The sequence below is a fragment of the Monodelphis domestica genome, chromosome 2, assembly GCF_027887165.1.
Source record: "Monodelphis domestica isolate mMonDom1 chromosome 2, mMonDom1.pri, whole genome shotgun sequence".
Lineage (NCBI taxonomy): Eukaryota > Metazoa > Chordata > Mammalia > Didelphimorphia > Didelphidae > Monodelphis > Monodelphis domestica.
In genome coordinates, this window is record NC_077228.1 from 470,073,318 (window position 1) to 470,094,472 (window position 21,155).

Below are 21,155 nucleotides of genomic sequence, written 5' to 3' on the forward strand. Positions count from 1 at the left end.
GAATTTTGTTTGGATAAAATCATTTTTGCCCTGTTGTTAAGAACATTAAAGTAACAGGATAATATTTTGCTATTTGAAATTATTAAAGGGACAGGTACAGAGAAATTTGAGGAGGCTTATATGAATTAATACAAAGTGAATTAAGGAGAATCAGGAGAACAATTTATACAATAAAATATTACAAAAACAAATTCTTTTGAAAGACAAGATTTCTGATATGTGCCATGACTGACTATGATTCCATAAGACTGATGATGATCAATGTACTCTCTATCTCCTGACAGAGAAATGATGGTTTCAAGATACAAAATGAGATATACTTTGAACATGGCCATTGTAGAAATTTCTTTGTTTGAATGTACATATTTTTTTCATTTTTTTCTTCCTAATGTGGGAAGGTAAGGAAAGAAAATATATTTTAATATCAGAAAACCATTTTTAAAAATAACAGAAGTAATAAGGTATTCATATCTTTAAAGAAGTTGTAGGAATGGGGTATAAGGACTCAGTCATCATTGGCAGTGTGGCATTTGACAGCTAACAGCCACTAAATTTTTTATCTGAGGAAGATGGGTGGACAAGAGGAATAATAACCTGTTCCTCTCTCTTTAAAGTCTTTTATGCCTCTCTAAAGGCATATTCATAAGGCAATAGTAGCTTTCTGTCATGGATAGGGCAAGAATTCCTTGTTTCAAAACTGACTCAGTATTTGGAAAAAAAAAAGGTACTTGACATTTCTGCTGACCATTATTTATGGCAGAAATCAGAATATAGATAGAATATTACTCTGTGCCTTTCAGAAAACAAAGTTGAATAGGCTTAGACTTTATCTTATAACCCCAATGATAGTGGAATGGTAGGCAGAGTTTCAAGATAAAAAATTTCTTGGGATTTTCTATTAATATAACTTTGATGTTTTGATGAAGTATAAAAGAAATTTAGTTCTCAGTCTGTCTCTCTGACTCTGTCTCTGTCTCTCTGTATTTCTCTCTCCATCCTACTCTTTATCTTTTTCTCCTTACCTCTTTCTCTTTGTTTCTGTCTTTCTTTCCATCTGTCTCTGTCTTTTCCTCACTTCCTCTTCCTCCTTTTCTTCTTCTCCCTCTTTCTCTTTCTCTCCTTTCCCCTCCTCTTGAAGATCAGAATTCTTCCCACTCTTACATATACACAAATAAAAATGTTTCTTTTGGATAGTCCTAACCCCAAGGGTAATAATAAATTTCTTTTTTTTCTTTCTTTGTTTCTTCATTTCTTCCTTCCTTTCCTCCCTCCCACTCTGTCTCTTTCTTCTCTTTTTTCTTTCTTTCTCTTTTCTTTCTTTCTTTTTCTTTTTTCTTTCTTTCTTTCCATATTCCTCCAATCAGAAATCTTTATTGAGTCTTGACTTGCATTTTGACTGAGAAATGCATTTACTCCATTGGTTAGCACTGACTAAGAATATGCTTATTCAATTTTACACTCTCATCATTCTGACTCTCAGTCACACCAGGGAACTGATATAGCATTGACCAACCCTCTGTTACTTAATTTAGTGAAACAGCAGCTGTTTTGCCAAATTTTAAATTCCCAGGATTTATTTTATAAGTGTTCTCTGATTCACTGGGTTGCACATAAATTTATATTCTTCCTGACAATGCAGGTGACCCCATACAACTCCATCTGTCTTTCTGAGAGTGTTTTTCAATCTCCACTAGGTTTTTATATTACCTTCAGGAAGCCTTTTTATTGGTATGTGCGTGTACAGTAATACAATGGGATTGCTCTTGCCTAATCTTTTGAAAGTCGATCTCTGCAGATGTTCATAAAAGCCAAATTGCAGACATGGTTGCATGTTAAAAAAATATGCATTTTTCACATAAATTATACCCCTGGACATGGCACTTATTATCATGTGACATAATTCTCAATGATTAATTATTGTCATGTTGAGACCAGTTTTAATTGTTGATTAAGAATGACTGTCTTGAAGTAATTCTCAATAGTCAGTTTCTTATTTAATTGTGAGACACAATTATCCCAAAAACATCATTTAAGAAAATATTTTTAAATACCTTGTAATATAACACCACAATTTACAAAGTATTTCTCGTACAATAATAGCTAACCTTTATAGAACACTTACAACATTCTAGGTGCTGTGCTAAATATTTTACAATTATTATGCATTTTTATCTTCACAATAACACTAGGAGGTAGAAGTTATTGTTATGTTCATTTTTCAGATGAGGGAAATAGAGACTAAGTAACTTGCCAGAGTTACATAGCTAGTCACTATTTGAGGCCAAATTTGAACTTGGGTCTTTCTGAAACCAAGTCTGTCCAAAATAGCTCATTTGAACTTGACACCAACTCTGTAAGGTTGACAATCTATGTATTATTATCTACATTTTGCAGATGAGGAAATCAAATTTCAGAAACTTTAGGTAGTCAAACAAACAGTATGTACAAGAAGTAACATCTAAACCCAGGTCTTCATGATTCTAGTTCTGATGCAACACCAGTTATACCACCTTAGAGTTGAAAGGAATTTGAAGTTCATCTTCATTTTATAGATTAAACTGAAGGCCAGAAAAAAGTTAAATTGAGGACAATGTGGTCAAATAGAGATAATATCCATTTTAAAGTCTGAGGACATGGCTTCAGATCCTAGATCTGCTATTTAGAACCTGTGTGTCCTTTTTATATAATAGGGTTTTCAGGACTATCCTTCTACTTTGGCATCCCATTCTACTTCTATCATTGGGATGATCTATATGTGTCATTTTTTTAAATAATGTGGCTGCTATTCCAGTGTTACCTAGCATAAAAAAAGTTTTTAAGGTACAGAGAGCCAAAAAGACCAGTGAGATTGAAACTTTGCCCCAACACACTGAAATCTGAGGGGATTGAACTTCCTCACAAGGAAATGTGCTTTTACCCTGTTATGTTAGTGAATTGTAGAGATAGAGAAACTATTGGAAAATCTCATGGACATCTCATGGCTCAGTTAGTCCAACTTCCCTGTTATAAGGACCTCAACTAGTTTAGTCTTTGTCTTATTATTCAAATAACAAGATAGTAGTAGTAGTAGTAGTAGTAGTAGTAGTAGTAGTAGTAGTAGTAGTAGTAGTAGTAGTAGTAGTAGTAATCTATCCTTTCCAATACCAAACCCATTAATAAACCAATTAAAAACAAATCTCTTGATGCAAAACTACATAATCAAACAGAAAATATTCCCATATTAGCCATGCTCAAAAAGACATATCTTTTTCTACATTCTAAGTTTATCAACTCACTATCAGGAGGTTAATGACCTTATTCATATTTACTAATTTGGCTTTTAGAGATTGGTGCTCCCTTTAGTGACTGGTTGATTGTGACATAGTTGTTCTTAATCATGATCTGTTAAAGTGAAATGGTTGATTTCTCATATCTCTGGAAAAATGACTTTTCTTTTTCCTCCTGTTGTAAGGGAGGAAGGAATTAGGGAAGAAAGGGATACTAAGAGACTGTAAGGATAATTTTAGGGTTGTAACCTAATCTAAATCAATTTTTTGGTCACCAGAGAAAATCCCAAATAAAATACCCAAGTCACTTTGGAAATTTATGGTGATTTTAACTAATATAGAGGAAAGGAATTAAGGAGAAGAGAGAGAAGAGGGCATAGGATTTCTCCCACCTGGCCTGTGCCAGAGGGAGTTCAAAGACCTCCACCATGAGGTCTTTGAAGAAGATTAGAGGCTTTTCTAAGAGGATAGTGTTTGGAAGGTAAAGGAGAAAAGAATCACCCTAAACTCTGAGAGAGCTCAGTGAAGATGCCTCACCGGAACTAGGCTACTCAGTTTCTCCCAGTATAGTGTCAAGGAAAACTCACCACCAAATCCAGACAACAGCTGCCACCATGCCAAGTTGCCAAAACACTCAGCAAGCTGCCGCCAGAGCCATCTCTCTGACAAAAAATCACTGGAGAGAGGAAGTGACACGAAATATATAGACAGTTTTTACATCACTTTCCTGCATCTCACATATACCAATGGTAACTTAAGTTTGACTTAGGACAGACCTGGGGTCTGTCAGTTGTTTCTGATTTGTCATTTGCTAGCACATGTCTGTCATAGGCCATCCTCTAAAATACTTAATCCTTAAGTAGGGGTGTAGACATCCCTGTTTTTGTTAGACTATGTAGGGTGGAGTAATCTAAAGTTCACAATAGACAAGAGCTAGAGCCCCAGCAGCCTGCCTCCTTGAGCCCCAGAAAAAGTCAAGGACTCCTCCTGGATTGAGATCCACCTATTTATCCACAAACGCATGCCAGGACATAAGAAAGGGAACCCCGGGAAGAGTAGGGAATGCTAGGGAATATAGTCCCTGGGTTATGATTTTTTTTTACAACACACACCTCCTAGGACTTTTTCTTGAGAATATAGCAAAGAGGAATGAGGATTTCTCTCTATACCTTTCCACTAGGGTGAGTTGAAAGTAATTTGTAGCAGAAGTACATGGAAGGAATATAAATATTCTTGTAATCAGAGAGTAGAGCCCCTGAGAAAGAACCAATACACAGAGAAGTTTCCCGAAGAAGCACATGACTGATGGCTCCTTAAAGAAGAGGATACTTCACACTGTTCTTGAACAATGTATATGTTACAGAAGAAAGCTAGTTGTTTACTTGAGAAGCATAAATCCAAAAGAAAGTTTATTGTTTGCTCAGGAGTCACCAAAATTATGTTGTATCTAAAGGTAGTACAATGACCCTAGAATGGACTATGATGTTAGGAGATAAAGGGATTTTGCTAGAAAGTCAAGGTATTTTAGCCCCAAAGCTACCTCACAGTTCTTTGATAAAAGCATAAGGCCTAATTTCCAAGGCATAAAATGAACTGATTCAGAATTTTTAAGACTAAGAGCCATTTCCTAAGATATAAATAAGTAATCAGTTTTGAAAGAATGAGTTTCAGTATAATCAATAATCAGATAAAAAAATGCTCTAATTTACTAATAATTAAAAATATAAGTTAAAGCATTTTGGGGTTGTCCTTCATCCATATCAGATAAGGAAAAAACAAAAGATAAAAATGATAACTCTTAGAAGGGATGTGGGAAAATAGCTAACATTGTGTCTGTGGAACTGTAAATTAATCTAACTTCTGAAAAATAGCTAGGAATATGCTCCAAAAATTATAAAATTGTACATACCCTTTCATTCAGGCTTATACTTCAAAGCAATAAAAAAGAGGAAAAGGAACACTTTGAACAAAATATTTTGCTAACTCTTTTTAGAGTAACCCAAAATTGGAACCAAAGTGCATGCCCAATTACTGAGGAATGACTGAACAAATGGAAATATATGAATGCAATAGTATATTATTATGTCATACATAAGAAATTATAAAGTTGGCAATTTCAGAGAAAACTGAAAAGATTTTTATGAACTGCCACAGAGGGAATGAAGGAAAGAAATAAGTATGTAATAAGTTTCTATTATGTATGAGGCACTGTGCTAAGTCCTTTACAAATATTTATTTATTTATTTCTCAGAATAACTTTGGGGCATAGATACTATTATTATTTCATTTTGAAGTTGAGGAAATCAAGGCAAACAGGGTTTAAGTGATTTCACTAGGGTCAAATAGCCAATAAAAATATCTGAGGTGGATTTTGAACTTGACAATTTCTGACTCTAGATCAAATGTTTTAAAGCTCCACTCCATATTACCCAGATGTCTCTAAGTTAAGGAAAAGAAATACGTTATATACATATATATATATATACATATAAAGTGAAGATGGAATTTATATATATATATATATATATAGTGAAGATGGGATATATATATAGAGAGAGAGAAGATGGGATATATATATATATTTTTTTTTAATACTGTGAAGATGGGATTAACTCTCCCCTGCCCATTTTCAGTTTTAATTATCAGAAGCATATACACCCCACTCTATGCTTGAGTGGGGGAGGTCTGTGACCCACGTGTGCTAGAATTGTCAAGGAATCAGAATTGACTGACTGCCCACTGGGTACTCCTCAGCAAAGATATAGCTTCAATTGGTCATGTAAAGTGGAAGGAAGGCACACACAGAAAGTGACAAAAGGAATGGTCTTTAAAAGTGGAAAACATTTCCTGTGATGAGCTTTTTCTCCTTCAAACTTGAACTTGAAGTAGCTTGGGCTTGGGACTGTGGACTGCTCTTGGATCTTCCTTTAGGACTACCATGTGGGTGAGTGAAAAAGACTGACTCCTTTCCTGGCTCCTGAAGGGACTAGCTTCTGGAGTCTATTTGGTTGGAGTCCTTGTTTAATTTACCCCTTGGTCCTCTGGCCTGGGGCTTTTGGAGGTGTGCTAGAAAAAAGTCAAGGCCTGAGCAAATAGTCTAGCTCCTTAAGGGAGATTTCTTACTCTACTCTCTCAGTTTTCTACTTTTACTCTTTCCCTCTACTTTGTAAATAAATTGCCATAAAGTCATTCTGACTTGAGTAATAATTTTGGTGACCACATTTCTCCTATATTTAGTCCAACCTTTAATTTTAACCCTTATAATACATATATATATATATATATATAATGATAATATTATAGAAGAAAACAACTTTTAAAAACTTTAGAACTCTGATTAATTCAATAATAAACCATAAATCCAAACAATATTTTATCCAGGGACATAATCAGACTCCATAGGTTTTGTTTTCCTCAGTTGCATTTAAACAACAGTCCACACACAATTCAATATATTAGTTGTGGAACTTCTCAAATTAATTGCTGATTTCCTAACCACCCTTTTATACAGATGAGGAAAAAGAAGCTCAGAGAATTTAAATTCCTCGTTCTATGCTCTACAGATCATAAATAGGATTTGGACATACACATGTGCTAAATATTATCAGTATTTCAATGAAACATTGCCTTAATGGAAACATTTTTCCTTTGGATTCCACAGATTCAAGTCCTAAAAATTACCCTCAACAATGGCAAAATAGTTTTCTTCTATATAGTCAATTCACACAATCCTCAAAAAAGTAAAAAGCTAAAAGTGCATTCTTAAACCCTGAAACCTTAGAAGTACCTGAAGAAATGAGATTCTGACACAGAAGAGGTGACCCTACTAGTCATGTCAGTAGGAGAAAAATCTAAACCCATGTGAAATAAATAAAAATGACAGAGTCTGCTGAAAAGATAACAGGTCTTTGGAAACTTTCTTGAGAACACTGAGAGTAAGGGAAGATGTTTGTTAAGGGTCACAAAACTTCATTTAGAGGATCATGGCTTTATTGAGTGGAGAGAAAAGAAGAAGAGGAAAAAGAAAAATAGAGAACCCTTCAGTATTTTACCATACACCAATCAAGTATATGGGCTCAGTTAACAGATATCAAGGAGAAAAAAAATGAAGATCAATAAAAACCAGAAAGAATGTTATTTCATTGCTTCTGAAGAGAGCACAGAACCTTATAGAACTCTTGAGACTATTGTTTAATAGGGTTAAAAGCAGCAGGTAGTTTTCATAGTCTACCTAGATTCCCCTCTGCTGCCAATTCATCCTCAACATAGCTACCAAAGTGACGTTTCTAAAACAAAGATCTGACCATGCAATTCCCATGCTTAAAAAGCTACAATTCCTTTCTTTTTCCAAATAGGTTAAAATACTGTTTTCTCTTTCTAGCACCTAAATCTCTTTGAAAATGGTCCTATGGTTGCCTTTTCTAACTTATCATTCATTACTCTTCTGCACAAATTCTGTATTCTAGGCAAATTGGTGTACTTGCTGTCCTTCCATGGGATTGTATCTCCTAACTCTCTCCTTGCATAGACCTGAAATATTTTCTATTATGTATTTGTATAGTCCTGTCTTAGAAGATATACCATTATTTGAAGTGGTACTATCTGCTGATTTTAGTTAAGGCAAATTATGAAGAACAAGACAACAGGCTTTTTAAAATAAATGGAAAACTAAGAACCACTGATTTCAGAGGTATGGCATCAAGGGCTACAGTCTGGCCACTATACTACAAACTGAATTTATTTGGGGTGAGATGGCCCCCTCAAAGATTGGTGAAACTGCTGCCTCATAATTATATAAACAGGAAACCTCTTCCTACTCCCTTTAATCAGAAAGTCAACTGCAGTTCCATTATATTTCAACTGTGTTAATCAGCACCCCTGCCCACTGAATGTTCTGCTTGTTTCATTCTTTTTGTTCTGATTCATTCTCCACTAATGTAGAAGACTAATTTAGAACACTAGCTATGACTGAGATTGGAGTGGAGATGGAGGACAGTGGGTATGGAACAAATGCAGTAGACCATCCAACACTAAATGGTAACCAATCATTTGAACAATGGGCTCCCTCGCTTCTAATTTACTATTTCCATGGAGCTCAATGGGATCATGTTCTAAATTATTATAAGAAATAAAAACTAGGGGATATGATTTATAATATGAATCTTAGAAATGTAAAGATTTTAAGGTGTGTGTGTGTGTGTGTGTGTGTGTGTGTGTGTGTGTGTATCCTATAATAGCTGGCTGGGTTCCTTTCCCCTTTAATCCTTCATATTATTTTATATCAACTGTGTTACCATATCATGAAGTTATATTTCTGTCTCATAGGGGGAATCAACTATTATATTTAAATTTAGATAGACACCAAAAAACAGAGGTTCTCCACTAGCCATCAATGTATCATCCATACATGGAACCACTGGTTATAGCAAATGTTTTGTTCTGATTCATTCTCCACAAATCTAGGAAACTAAGTTAGAAATCTGGAATGCTGTGGATAAGTTCACTTTCCTTGGTAGGACACTTTCTAGTGGTGTTCATCTAGATGATGAGGGTGACACACTCATTGGCAGAGATAGCTCAGGGAGCAGGAGGTTCTGAAGGAAAATGTGGCAGAGAAGAAGTATTAGGCTGCCTCCCCAAAAGGTCTGTGGTCATTTTTTTTTACCTTTGAAAATAAGTATACCAGAGCCATACCAGAAAAAATGAATCACTTCCACTTGAATTTTCTTAGCAAGATTCTAAAAATCACCTGGCAAGAAAAGATACCTGACACTGAGAACCTCTCTCTATAGTCTATTACAAAAAGGGAAAATATATATAAATACCAGATTTTTGTCCATGAATTATTTTTTAATAAAAATCCATATTTTTAGAGTCAATACTAAGTATAAGTTTTAAGGCAGAAGAGTGGCAAGGGTTGGCAAGTGGTGTAAAATGACTTAACCAGGTTCGCGTAGCTAGGAAGTATCTGACTACAGCTTTAAACTCAGGATTTCCCATTTCCGGATCTGGCTCTTATACACAGAACCAACTATCTGGCCCCATGAATAGTGGCTTGTTTGTTTGTTTTTTTCTAATACTTACTTACATAATGCATCAAGCCTCACTAGTATCTAAATTCACATTTCTATTTCATTCACAGACAGAAGTTCATATAAAAAAAAGATATCACTACTTTAAGTACAAACTCAATATTAGGCACAAGTTCAACATAACATTGCTAAAATGAGCTAATATAATCTTAGGCTACATTGCAGTAGAATGTTTAGAAATAACAGAAATAAGAAGTAACTTTTGGATCACCTTACATTTTATTTAATTTGATCCTCACAAAATCCCTGTGAATTGTACAAAAAATCAAGCCATTCTCCAATTGATAAATGGGCAAAGGACATGAATAGGTAATTCTCAAAGAAATCAAAACTATTAATAAGCACATGAAAAAGTGTTCGAAATCTCTTATAATCTAATCAGAGAGATGCAAATCAAAACAACTCTGAGGTATCACCTCACACCTAGCAGATTGGCTAACATGACAGCAAAGGAAAGTAATGAATGCTAGAGGGGATGTGGCAAAGTTGGGACATTAATGCATTGCTGGTGGAGTTGTGAATTGATCCAACCATTATGGAAGGCAATTTGGAACTATGCCCAAAGGGTGATAAGAAACTGTCTGCCCTTTGATCCAGCCATAGCACTGCTGGGTTTGTACCCCAAAGAGATAATAAGGAAAATGACTTGTTCAAAAATATTCATAGCTGCGCTCTTTGTGGTAGTAAAAAATTGGAAAATGAGGGGATGCCCATCAATTGGGGAATGGCTGAACAAATTGTGGTATATGTTGGTGATGGAATACTATTGTGCTAAAAGGAATAATAAAGTGGAGGAATTCCATGGAGACTGGAACAACCTCCAGTAAGTGATGCAGAGTGAGAGGAGCAGAACCAGGAAAACATTGTACACAGAGAGGATACACTGTGGTACAACAGAATGTAATGGACTTCTCCATTAGTGGCAATGCTACTAATGGCATTTAGTGATCCTGAACAACCGAGAGGAATCTATGAGAAAGAACACTATCCACATCCAGAGGAAAAACTGTGGGAGTAGAACCTGCTTGATTACATGGGTTGATGAGGATATGTTTGGGGATGAAGACTTTAAATGAACATCCTAGTGCAAACATCAACAACATGGAAACAGGTTCTGATCAAGGACACATGTAATACCCAGTGGAATTGCCCATGGGCTATGGGAAGGGGTGGGGATAGGAGAGGGAGGGATAGAATAGGATTCTTGTAACCAAGGAGTAATATTCTAAATTGACCAAATAATTTTTTTTTTTAAATCCCTGTGAGGCAAGTAATACTATTATTCTCATTTTGCAATTAAGAACACTGAAGCTGGGAGAGTTAAAGTGGTTTTCCCAAAGTAATACAACTAGTATTCAGGTGAGGCAAGATTCAGAACTCTGGACTTCCTGACCACCAAATTGCTCCTGGGTTAGTATAGCTGTTATTTGTATTATCATTGCTTAGCCTAATGCCTGGAACACTGTAAGAAGTTAATAAATGTATATTGTGTGACCAATTTTCTCTTGCCTCTCACTGTTTTCACCAGCAATGTTGTCCAGTGAAGCATAGAATTCTGTCTTACAATGCTACAGTAACCGTAAAAGCATACATGTAATAGGCATCATTATTTCTAGAAAGAAGATTGCACTGAATGATCCCTGAAGGCATGCCTTTATCAAAATCCACCCCTTAAGGAAATAACTTTTATCTAATATTTGCCAAAATATATTTTTAATTCTACTGTAAGTGCTTCTTCAGTGACTCAGATTTCTTTTGTTAGGAGATCATTTACTACTTACAATTCCGATTTTGAAGAGTTATTCAGTAATTAAACTGCATGGGAGAAATTATTTCCATTAAAATTGTTTCTTTATTGTTTTGAAATATTTTTAAAGTTAACTAGGTAGCCTTTTTAAAATCTATGCTTTGTCTTCCTTCAATTACAAATTGATACTAATCATTCTATCAAGGAAAAATAAATTGATCCTACAAAAGAAAATTTCTTACAGCCAGAACTTCCTCAAGGATTACTGGGACACTTGGTACTTAATGTTATACAACTTTAGCTCTTTGCATACAAAAAACCCTAGCAGTTATAGATGGGTTTTGGTCATATGGCTCATTTTGGTCAATCTATCTCTGCTCTAGAGTCTGACCTTCCCACCATCTCAACTTCCTGTTTAATACTTTTTCTTCCAACCATTTCTCTTCTCCATGCCATGTTGCATCTATTTGAACCATCATTTTCTTATCAACAGCCTAGGTGCCTGTGGTGCCTTGGCTCAAAGAAGTGACTTTTTTGCATTATATCTTGCAAGGATCTAAGCCTCCATTCCCCCTCAACCCTGATCCAGTCTTGTGAGTGGTATGCCTCCTCTCAGACTATTACATCCTTAGGAGTAGAAGTTGGTCTTGTATTCCTTGTATTCCTTCCTCTCAGAGGTTATCGCCTACATTTTCTTGTCATGGATCAGGCATCCATATTACTTCCAGGACCCATATCACAGGTCAATGCAGTCTGATCCTCTCCATAACATCCAGTGTATACAGTTTCTTTCCCTTTCTATTTGATCTTCTCCCATTAGACTGTTAGCTCCTTAACACTGGAGGCTACCTCAATTATTTACATATGTGTCCTCTTAGCATAGTGCCTGTCAAATAATGAGTTTAGCTAGCTATCATCTTTCTAAGTTCTGGAAATTCCTATATCCCATATTTGCATTCCCTGAATGATTTGACTATATCTTATACAAAAGCTAATTCCTAGCATCCTTTTGCCAAGGGCACCAGTGTTAGGTCACAAATCAATCTCAACTCATTAAGATATCACTTTCCTGAAGAACCCATGACTTTTGGTTCACAGAGCTGCCCTGGTCTGAAGATATGTACCAGACATCCCACACGCCAACTAGATCTGATTATGAACTTCAATAGAACCAGGTATCCTAGTCCTTGGACCTCCTTAGCAAAAGGCAATTTCTGATTCTTCCTCCTCTAGCCTCAGGACCAAGATATTGAAAGTCCTAGCAACCAGCTTGGTTGTCAGCTTGCATGGATACCTGTTATGCTTCCAGTTTTTGTTTTACATTCTGAGCAGTCTCCTGTGATTAAAGCACACTGGAATAAAATACCTGTTTTAGGTATTAGTGGCATGTTATTTTTCTTATTTGTTTTTGTAAAACTTCATTTTCTATGCCTCTGTGTTAAAGATTGAGAAATATCTTCTTGCCATCTCCAAACCAAGACTCTCTACTGGCAGAATGGCATTTAGATGAACATAGTCCTAAATGGTTCAGGAAAGTAAAATTTTTCCCATGAGATTACTTATCAATAGAGTGGCAACACAGGTCATGAGGAGACAGACCTTCAAAGACATTATCCTCAACTTCAAAAGGCACAGTTACTAACAGTAACCTCTCTCTTCCTGCCCCATTCAATCTCTTCTTTCAGTCCAATTTGGGAAATCTTGAATAGACATGAATAATGGCAACTAAAAGTTATTGATTAAAAAGCCTAACCATTAAAAGAATCATTCAGCCTGGCCTCTTTTCATAAATTCCCAATGGGCTTCCATAATGCTCTTCGTGAGTAGTACAGAACCAAATGGATAAACATGAGTTACTCTGATGTCAATTCCCTAAGTGATCAGGTAAAAAGAATAATAGGTGTATAGAATCAGACCTATACTTGAAACAGGAAGCCACTCAACACCACTTCCAAAAAATGGTACTTAAATCTATGCTTAAACATTGTATTGACAGAGACCTCATTCTCCCACAAAATTTTGTAACTCCTCATTTTAAGGAATTTCTCCCATATATTAAGTTGAACAATTTTTTCCAAATCACTTCCATACTTTGTTTTAAATTCTATACACTGCAGTCATGGAGGAGAAAATGCACTTCTTTGGTCATACTTTCCCTCTTTTATTAAGTGAGAAAAATAGTTTGGATTTGAATTTCCACAAATATCCCATCATAACCACTGACACTGCTCTCCACATGTTATTCACATAATAATGAATCTGAAGAAAATCTATGAATATTTGAAAAAAAGGAACAATTCTCTCCCTCAGTTTCACATTCCTCTATAGGGAAAAGCCAATAGATAATATGATTACATTTTTTTGGTAAGGGTCATATATCCATGAATTTAACACCCGTAAAGTAGAGAGGTATTAAAAAGCTAACATAAGTTTTAGGACCTTAGGGGAAAAATATAAATGTAGAAAAGGAATGAGAAAAGAAAAAATAAAGAAGTAGGCTGATTATAAATAATTCACATGCAAGGTCATTATTTGATATTATGAAATTGGATAGTGGTTATGAAAATGTAAATAAGATTATACAAGAGAAAGAATTTTGAGAAGGAAGTGGATTTGCAATAGGGAACAGTCTCTGGGAAATTAAAATTCAAAAAATAGGAGCTGTGTATATGACTGTGATAGAATATTACTGTGCCATAGGAAATGATGAGTAAGTTATTTTTTTTTAATATGAAAGGACTAGGGGCAGCTGGGTGGCTCAGTGGATTGAGAGCCATGCCTAGAGATGGGAGGTCCTAGGTTCAAATGTGGCCTCAGATACTTCCTAGCTGTGTAACCCTGGGCAAGTCACTTAACCCCCATTGTCTAGCCCTTATCACTCTTTTTCCTTGAAACCAATGCACAATAGTGATTCCAAGATGGAAGGTAAGGGTTTAAAAAAATATTAAAGGACTTACATGAAATTAGGAAGAGCAAAACAAACAGGACCAAGAGAACATCAAATATAACAATACAAGTATTGTTTAAAGAATAATTTGTGTCCTTCCATCTCTGGAGAAGGAAACAAGAAAGATATAGTTTTATAATAAGAATAATTATATGTATATATATATTTGATATGGGGAAAAATAATGCCTTCTCTAGTCTAGTGTGAGGAGGGAAGAAAGGAAGGGAGATACCTGAGAACTTTAATGTAAACAAATGAACAAAGAAATAAAATGTAAAAAAAAATAACAGTTAACATTTGTAAGCTTTAGGTTACAAAGAATTTATATATGTATTACCACATGGATCCTCCTACCTAACCTGTGAGATAATTTGTATTATTATATCAGTTTTATAAATTAGAATCCTGGAGAACTAGATAGTTAATGACTTACCTCAGGTTAAATCTTTTCAATCTAGGAATCAATCAAACAACAAGCACTTATTATGTGCCAGGTATTTCACAGAATGTGAAACAAATCATGGTATATCAATATAAATATATATATATAATGGATTCTTACTATGCCATAAAAATTAGGAAAATGAAAAATATAGAGAAGCACGAGAAAACTTAGCTTATACACAGTGAGATAATTGGGATTAGTAAAATAATTTACACAATTATAAGTGCTTGAACATTTCTCTCAGTGATGAACATCTACTTCATTTTCATTTCTTTGCAGTCATAAAAAATATAGCTATGATTAAGTACGTCTTTTAAAATTTTAAGTTGGACAATGAGCTGGATAAAGATCAACATCTTTCTCTTTGTACAACTCCTTTTTTTCCTCCTTCACTGGAAATTGTTTCCTTTGTGTTTTCACAATTTCATCTTGAGAGCTTTCTATCTTTCCTGTGCTGACTTGTCCTATACCATTTTCGTTAGTGAGATCTTGTCTATATTTCCTCTGAACTTTCTGACATTTGCTCACCTACATTCAGCCTGTCATTTTCTCTCCTGTATCACAAACTCAGATCAAATGTTTTTCTTCTTTCGAGGTTCCTATATTTTTATACCACTGACTGTGCTCATGAGAATTTTATTAATGATGAATGTTCCCCCTTAGTCAATCCTTCATAATTTGGGTAAAAATAAACTTGTTGAAAACAGTTTAGAAATCATTAACTATTTTACTTTTGAAGAATCAAGGAAGAGAGAGAGAATAAATGAAATTAATTCCTAGGGAATGGAAGGAAACAAGCATTTATTAAGCACCTACTAAATGTAAGGAAATATGCTAAATACTTTTAAATGTTGTCAACTATGCATCTCACAACAACCTTGGGTGACTGATTTATTGAAGTTTCTATATTCTAAAAGTTTCTCTAGAATTCTGTTAAGTTTTATTAATTACCAAAGTCCTAAACTCATTTTCTTACCCACCAGGTAATGTAACATTAACTGATTAGAAAAATCTCACAACTGGCCAGCTAATTTCTCAGTGGGTTACAAAAATAAAATGCTGTGAAAGTGGTACAGACTCACCTTATTGGTGAGTCAGGATAATATGCGGACCATTCATTGTCATGGATGGAGTGTGAGTCATACTTTATCCTTTTGGATTTGGATGGGGAAAGAAGCCTTCTTTACAGGGGTACCCTTAATAATGAACAAATTCCCATCTTCATTTGTTTCTTGACCTCCAAAAAAAAAAACAATAGCCTTGAATGGCTAGATAAATTCATTATTTCAGATAGAGAAAATTATTTGTAGATCTCTTCATGAGCAAATCTGTGGGGATCATGTATATATATACATGATCCCCACAGATATAAACATATATATGTGTGTATAATAAAGCATAGCTTACATGTACACATACATACACATATATGCATACATATGTGTGTACATGTATGTATCCTCTCTGTGCCTCATTCATAAAATAAGGATGATTTCTTTTCTAGAAATATTTAACAACAGTATGTTACAGTCCAAAGGCACATTAATGTTTATCTAGTCCAACAATTCCAATTTACAGATGACAAAAATGAAGAAGGAATTACTTTCTAAATGCCACACTCATATTTGTGGCAGCATCTGCTCTCAAACCCAGTTCTTCTGAATGCAAATTTGTCATTCTTTTGACTGCCCTACTTTGATAATATCATAGCCTATTGGAGCTGGCAGGGAATTTAACAATCCTATAATCAAATCCTCTCTTGAACTACAGATAAGGAAATTGAGGCTAGACAGTTGAAATGATTCTCTCAAGGCCATGCAGAGGATAAATTGCAGAACCAGGACTAGAACTTTTGTTTGACAAAACCACTTTGAGGAAGAAATGAAATGATGTATGAGAGAGGGCTCAGCAAAAGTGAAATGAATGTTCAGACATGTTACTATTATTATTATCACATAGTAATTATCTGGAGTTTATTCTTTACTTGCCTTATGAAAAATGATTTGCAATGCATCCACCTGCACTGATATCCTGAAAATCTATCTATGCCCTTATAAATATAGGCATCCATTTCAATCAATCAATCAACAAATATTTATAGTGCCTACTCTGTGCCTTTAGGAATGGTGCTAATTGCTAGAATATCAATAATATGGAAATGGGTCTTGATCAATGACACATATAAAACCCAGAGGAATTATGTGTCAGTTACCGGAGGGGGTCTGAGGGAGGGCCAGGAAAGAATATGAATCTTGTAACCATGGAAAAATATTCTCAATTAATTAATTAATAAAAATTTCCCCCCCAAAATAATAAAATTTTAAGAAGGTGAGAAAAATGAGAAAAAAAAGAATGGTGCTAAATGCTGGAGATTCAAAGGTAAAATCAGAAACTAAAATGCATCTTCCTCCAATGATCTAGCATTCTCTAGGGGGATATAACAGGTGTGCACAGAAATATATGCCCAATAAACATGTTAAATATGTATAAAATAAATACAAGGTAATTTGGGAGGAAAGGCACAAAAAAGGAGGGAGATTACCACGAAAGAGAGCACAGCCCTAAATCCAAAGAGTGCATTAGCATATTGAGTTTGCTAGGAGTACTTCCAGAGAACTCCATGTTCCCCAGGGAAGAAGCAAGAGGAAGATAGGGAAAGATGAATGAATTAATGTAGGATTAAAAATTAAAATAGCTGTAATAAAGGAGTGAAGTCTCTGTTGCAAGTATGAATAACATGGAAATAGGTTTTGAATCATGATACATGTATAACCCAGAGGAATTGCCTGTCAGCTTTGGGAGGGAGGAGTTAAGAGATAGGGGAAAACCACGAATCATGAAACAATGGAAAAATATTCTAAATAAATTTTAAAAAAAATAAAGGAGGGGGCAGCTGGGTAGCTCAGTGGATTGAGAGCCAGGCCTAGAGATGGGAGGTCCTAGGTTCAAATCTGGCCTCAGACACTTCCCAGCTGTGTGACCCTGGGCAAGTCACTTGACCCCCATTGCCTAAAAACAAAAAATAATAAAGGAGTGAAATCAGGAGAGCTTTGGCTAGTTATAACAATAGTAGACTCCTGATTACTTGGCTTGAAAATTATTGTGACAATTTACAATTTGTATGATATTTCTAAGGGCAGTAGAAAATTTGTAGGGAATTTTGGGGAAATCACCAATAAATTATCCCTATGCAGTTGGGATTTAATTAGAAACATTAGCTAAAATCTCTCGTAGTTTTGTCACAGTTCCTCATTTGGGTTTAACCTCTATTTGGAATTTATCCTAAAATGTAATACTATACATCATTTTAAGATCTAAAGTCTTCATTCTAATGTACAATACCAGTAAGAATACTGAAGGAAACTTGTAAATTCAAAGTAAACTATGCAAACTGTTAGAAATATTATGGACATGCCTGATGCTCAAACATAGTTTTTTTGGCAGTTTCTTCATAACTACAAAGGATTTTTTATTTCATTCATGTGGGTTCTTCTTCCTTCTGTGTTCACTCACAATTGCTGCTATTAGTCATTTCCATCAGAGCAATATTTTGCCTGGGTCCAGAGACAATATGCTAGTGGTTTTAATCCTTTCATCTCTGGAACTTCCATTCTGAGTCCTCTGCTATCATTTCCCACTGTCTCCACTTGGCTGGATACTTCATATATTCTTTAGTCATGCTTCCCTTCATTCCCTGTTCTTTATCAATGTCCTTGACAACCTCACCAGTCACCACATCCCATTAGTAGCACACATGTAAGCTGTTCTGCCCACTTCTTTTCCTAACTAGATCTGAGTTCTAATTCTTATACACTTAGTATCTATATGATTCAGGATGGATCACTTTAAATCTCAGCCTCAGTTGCTTCTGTAAAATATGGATAATAATGCCATCTATCTCACTGGATTGTTGTAAAGGTCAAATGAGATGTGCATAAAATATTTTGCAAATCTTAAAGTAATACATAAATGTTGCTATCATTATATAAGAAATGGGAAGATTATAAATTCATAAGATTTTAAAGATTTAAAAGATTTAAAGAAGTAAAAACAGTTTAGAGATCACCTATTTTCTTTCCTAATTTTAGAAGTGGGAACTAAAGACAAGGTGAGAAATATATTGACAGAGATCAGAAGAGAAACAATTTAAAATCTGTCCTCTGACTCAAGAACCAATGCTCATTCTACTATACCAGTCAGTCTCTCTAGAAGAGTATAGGAAGAAGAAATCACTGAGGAGGAATTGTATATATTTTTTGAGAAAGTAGGACTTTAATTGGACCATAAAAATGGAATTGATTTGAAATGGTGCAGGGAGACTATTTCACAGAGGAAGAAAGAAGAGTAGGTTAAATTGCTCATTTGTAAAGGAGCATAAAACATGAGGGCAGACAGTTTAGAACAAATAAGTGATGCTTATTGGAAGAGTAAAGATAAATTTGGAGAGATAGTTTGGGGTCAGATTATGAATGGACTTTAAGATTAGACTGAATTGATTGGACTTTTACACAGAAGGATCCATTGAATAAAAATGATGAGAAAAAAGCAGTGTGTTTTAAGATTATGGGCCCTGACCATCACACAGGTAAAACCAAGTATATATAGAACAAGTAATCTTATTTGATACTCCCAACAACCTTATGAAACTGAGAACTGTTATTATTCCCATTTTACAAATGAGAAAACTGAAAGTGAGAAAGGTAAGTGACTTGTTTAGGGTTTCACAATTAGTATCTGAGGAAGTATTCAAACTGGGCATTGCCAAGTACAGCACTCCAACCATTATACCACCTAACCATCTTAAAGAATGACTATGACACAAATAATGGCATGCAATTTCATGGACAACTGGGAAAGTTGATCACTTAGTATGTACTGCTTTCCATCTTGCATCTCCATGAATTTGTACTGTCTGTCTCCATTGTATGCAATGACTCCTTACCTCCATCTCAGAGAATCCTTCATATATGTTATCTCTTTCAACAAGTTCCTTGATCAAAAGGATTGTTTTAGTTTTCTCTTTATGTTCCTATCACTTAAAACAACTTGCCATATAGTGATTAGAAAGTAGAGGCAGCTAGATGGCACAGTGGATGGCATGCCAGACCGGAAGTCACAAAGACTCCTTTTTTTTTAAGTTCAAGTTTGACCTGACACACCTACTCATGGTGTGACCCTGGTAAAGTAACTTGGCTAAATTTTTCTTCAGTTTCCACAACTGAAAAAAAAAAATTAGCTGAAGGAGTAAATGGCAAACCACTCCAGTATTGTTAAAAAACAACAACAACAACAACAAATAAGCAAAATCCAATTGCTTATAAATGTTCATGTCTGAAGTTAGGCACAGTAGGTGGTACATGCAATGTGAAATTCAAGAATATTTTGAGGATTATAAGTATGGATAACTAGAATAATTGTATTAGCATTATAAGAAATACAGATGTTAGGAGAAGAAGAAGGTTTTCCAGACAATATTTTGAGTTTAGGTTACATGTTGAGTTTGACAAACTACTGGACGATTTTAATCCCATGTGGAAATTTATATAGCTCAATTCAGTCATCTCTAGAGCTCCCATCTTGAATTCCCGCATACAAACTAGCGCAGTATATCTATTAGAGACAGCAGGCCTATAACTGACCTTTTCGTAGAAATCATTTCTTTCTTATTGAAACCCAAGAGATTAATTAGTATTTTCAGCAGTGTGAGATTCAAAATGTTGTGGCCAGGAAGAACTGCATTCCCCAGCTTGCCTCAGGAGCCTTGCTACGTCCTGGCATAGGATTGGTCTTGAATGGACCAATCCCGTGCTAGGGAGGGGCCACCTTCCCCATTTCCGGATGTGGCATTGGTCTATATGAGGACCAATCCCACACCTAGGAGGGGCTTGTTCTTTTTAGGAGTGAGGATAGTGAATGGGGATAGAAGTAGTGAAAGGGGGTAGTTAATTTCTGTTGGAGGATAAAAGAAATGGAGTGAGAGAGTTTTTCTTTTAGCTTTTTTCTATAACTCATATTGACAACCATACCCAGCTCACAGACTGCTCAGATCCATACATCTTTTTAAAGAGAACTTTTGTGTTATTCTTCCCTAGTCTTACCGTTAGGGGGTCCATTTCTTGAAGGAGAAGGAGAGAGAAGAAAGAAAGGGAAGGGGAAGGGAGGAAGGAGGACAAGGAGAAGGAGGAGAGAGTAGAAAGAAGGAGAAGGAGAAGGAGAAGGAGAAGGAGAAGGAGAAGGAGAAGGAGAAGGGGGAGAGGGAGAGGGAGAGGGAGAGGGAGAAGGAAGGAGGAGAAGGAGGAGAAGGAGGGGGAGGGGGAGAAGAGTCTTAGAATCCTGCTTTTTATAATTATTAGATATGTGAATAAGTAAATCACTTGAGCTCTCTAATCCCATTTTTCAGTAAGTTAGTGATATTAATACGTGTTGTTGAATCCAATTAATGTACATGAAACAATGTACATTGAAATATCAGGCTCTACATAAATATTAGTGAGTAAAAAAGTCCAAGGGGCAGCTGGGTTGCTCAATGGATTGAGAGCCAGGCCTAGAGATGGGAGATCTTGGGTTCAAATCTGGCCTCAGACACTTCCTAGCTGTATGACCCTGGACAAGTCACTTGACCCCCTTTGCCTAGCCCTTATCACTCTTCTGCCTTGCA

The 21,155-nt window shown here is 35.4% G+C and overlaps 1 long non-coding RNA gene across 1 annotated transcript in view; it reads right to left on the minus strand.

Moving 5' to 3' along the window:
• The window catches only part of LOC103100858 (uncharacterized), an 86,400-nt gene extending 66,127 nt beyond the window's left edge, over positions 1-20,273 (minus strand). The window contains exon 1 of the long non-coding RNA XR_008916750.1: positions 20,137-20,273. This is a non-coding gene — a long non-coding RNA (uncharacterized LOC103100858). The remainder of the gene's footprint in view (positions 1-20,136) is intronic.
• Between the last annotated feature and the right edge of the window lie 882 nt (positions 20,274-21,155).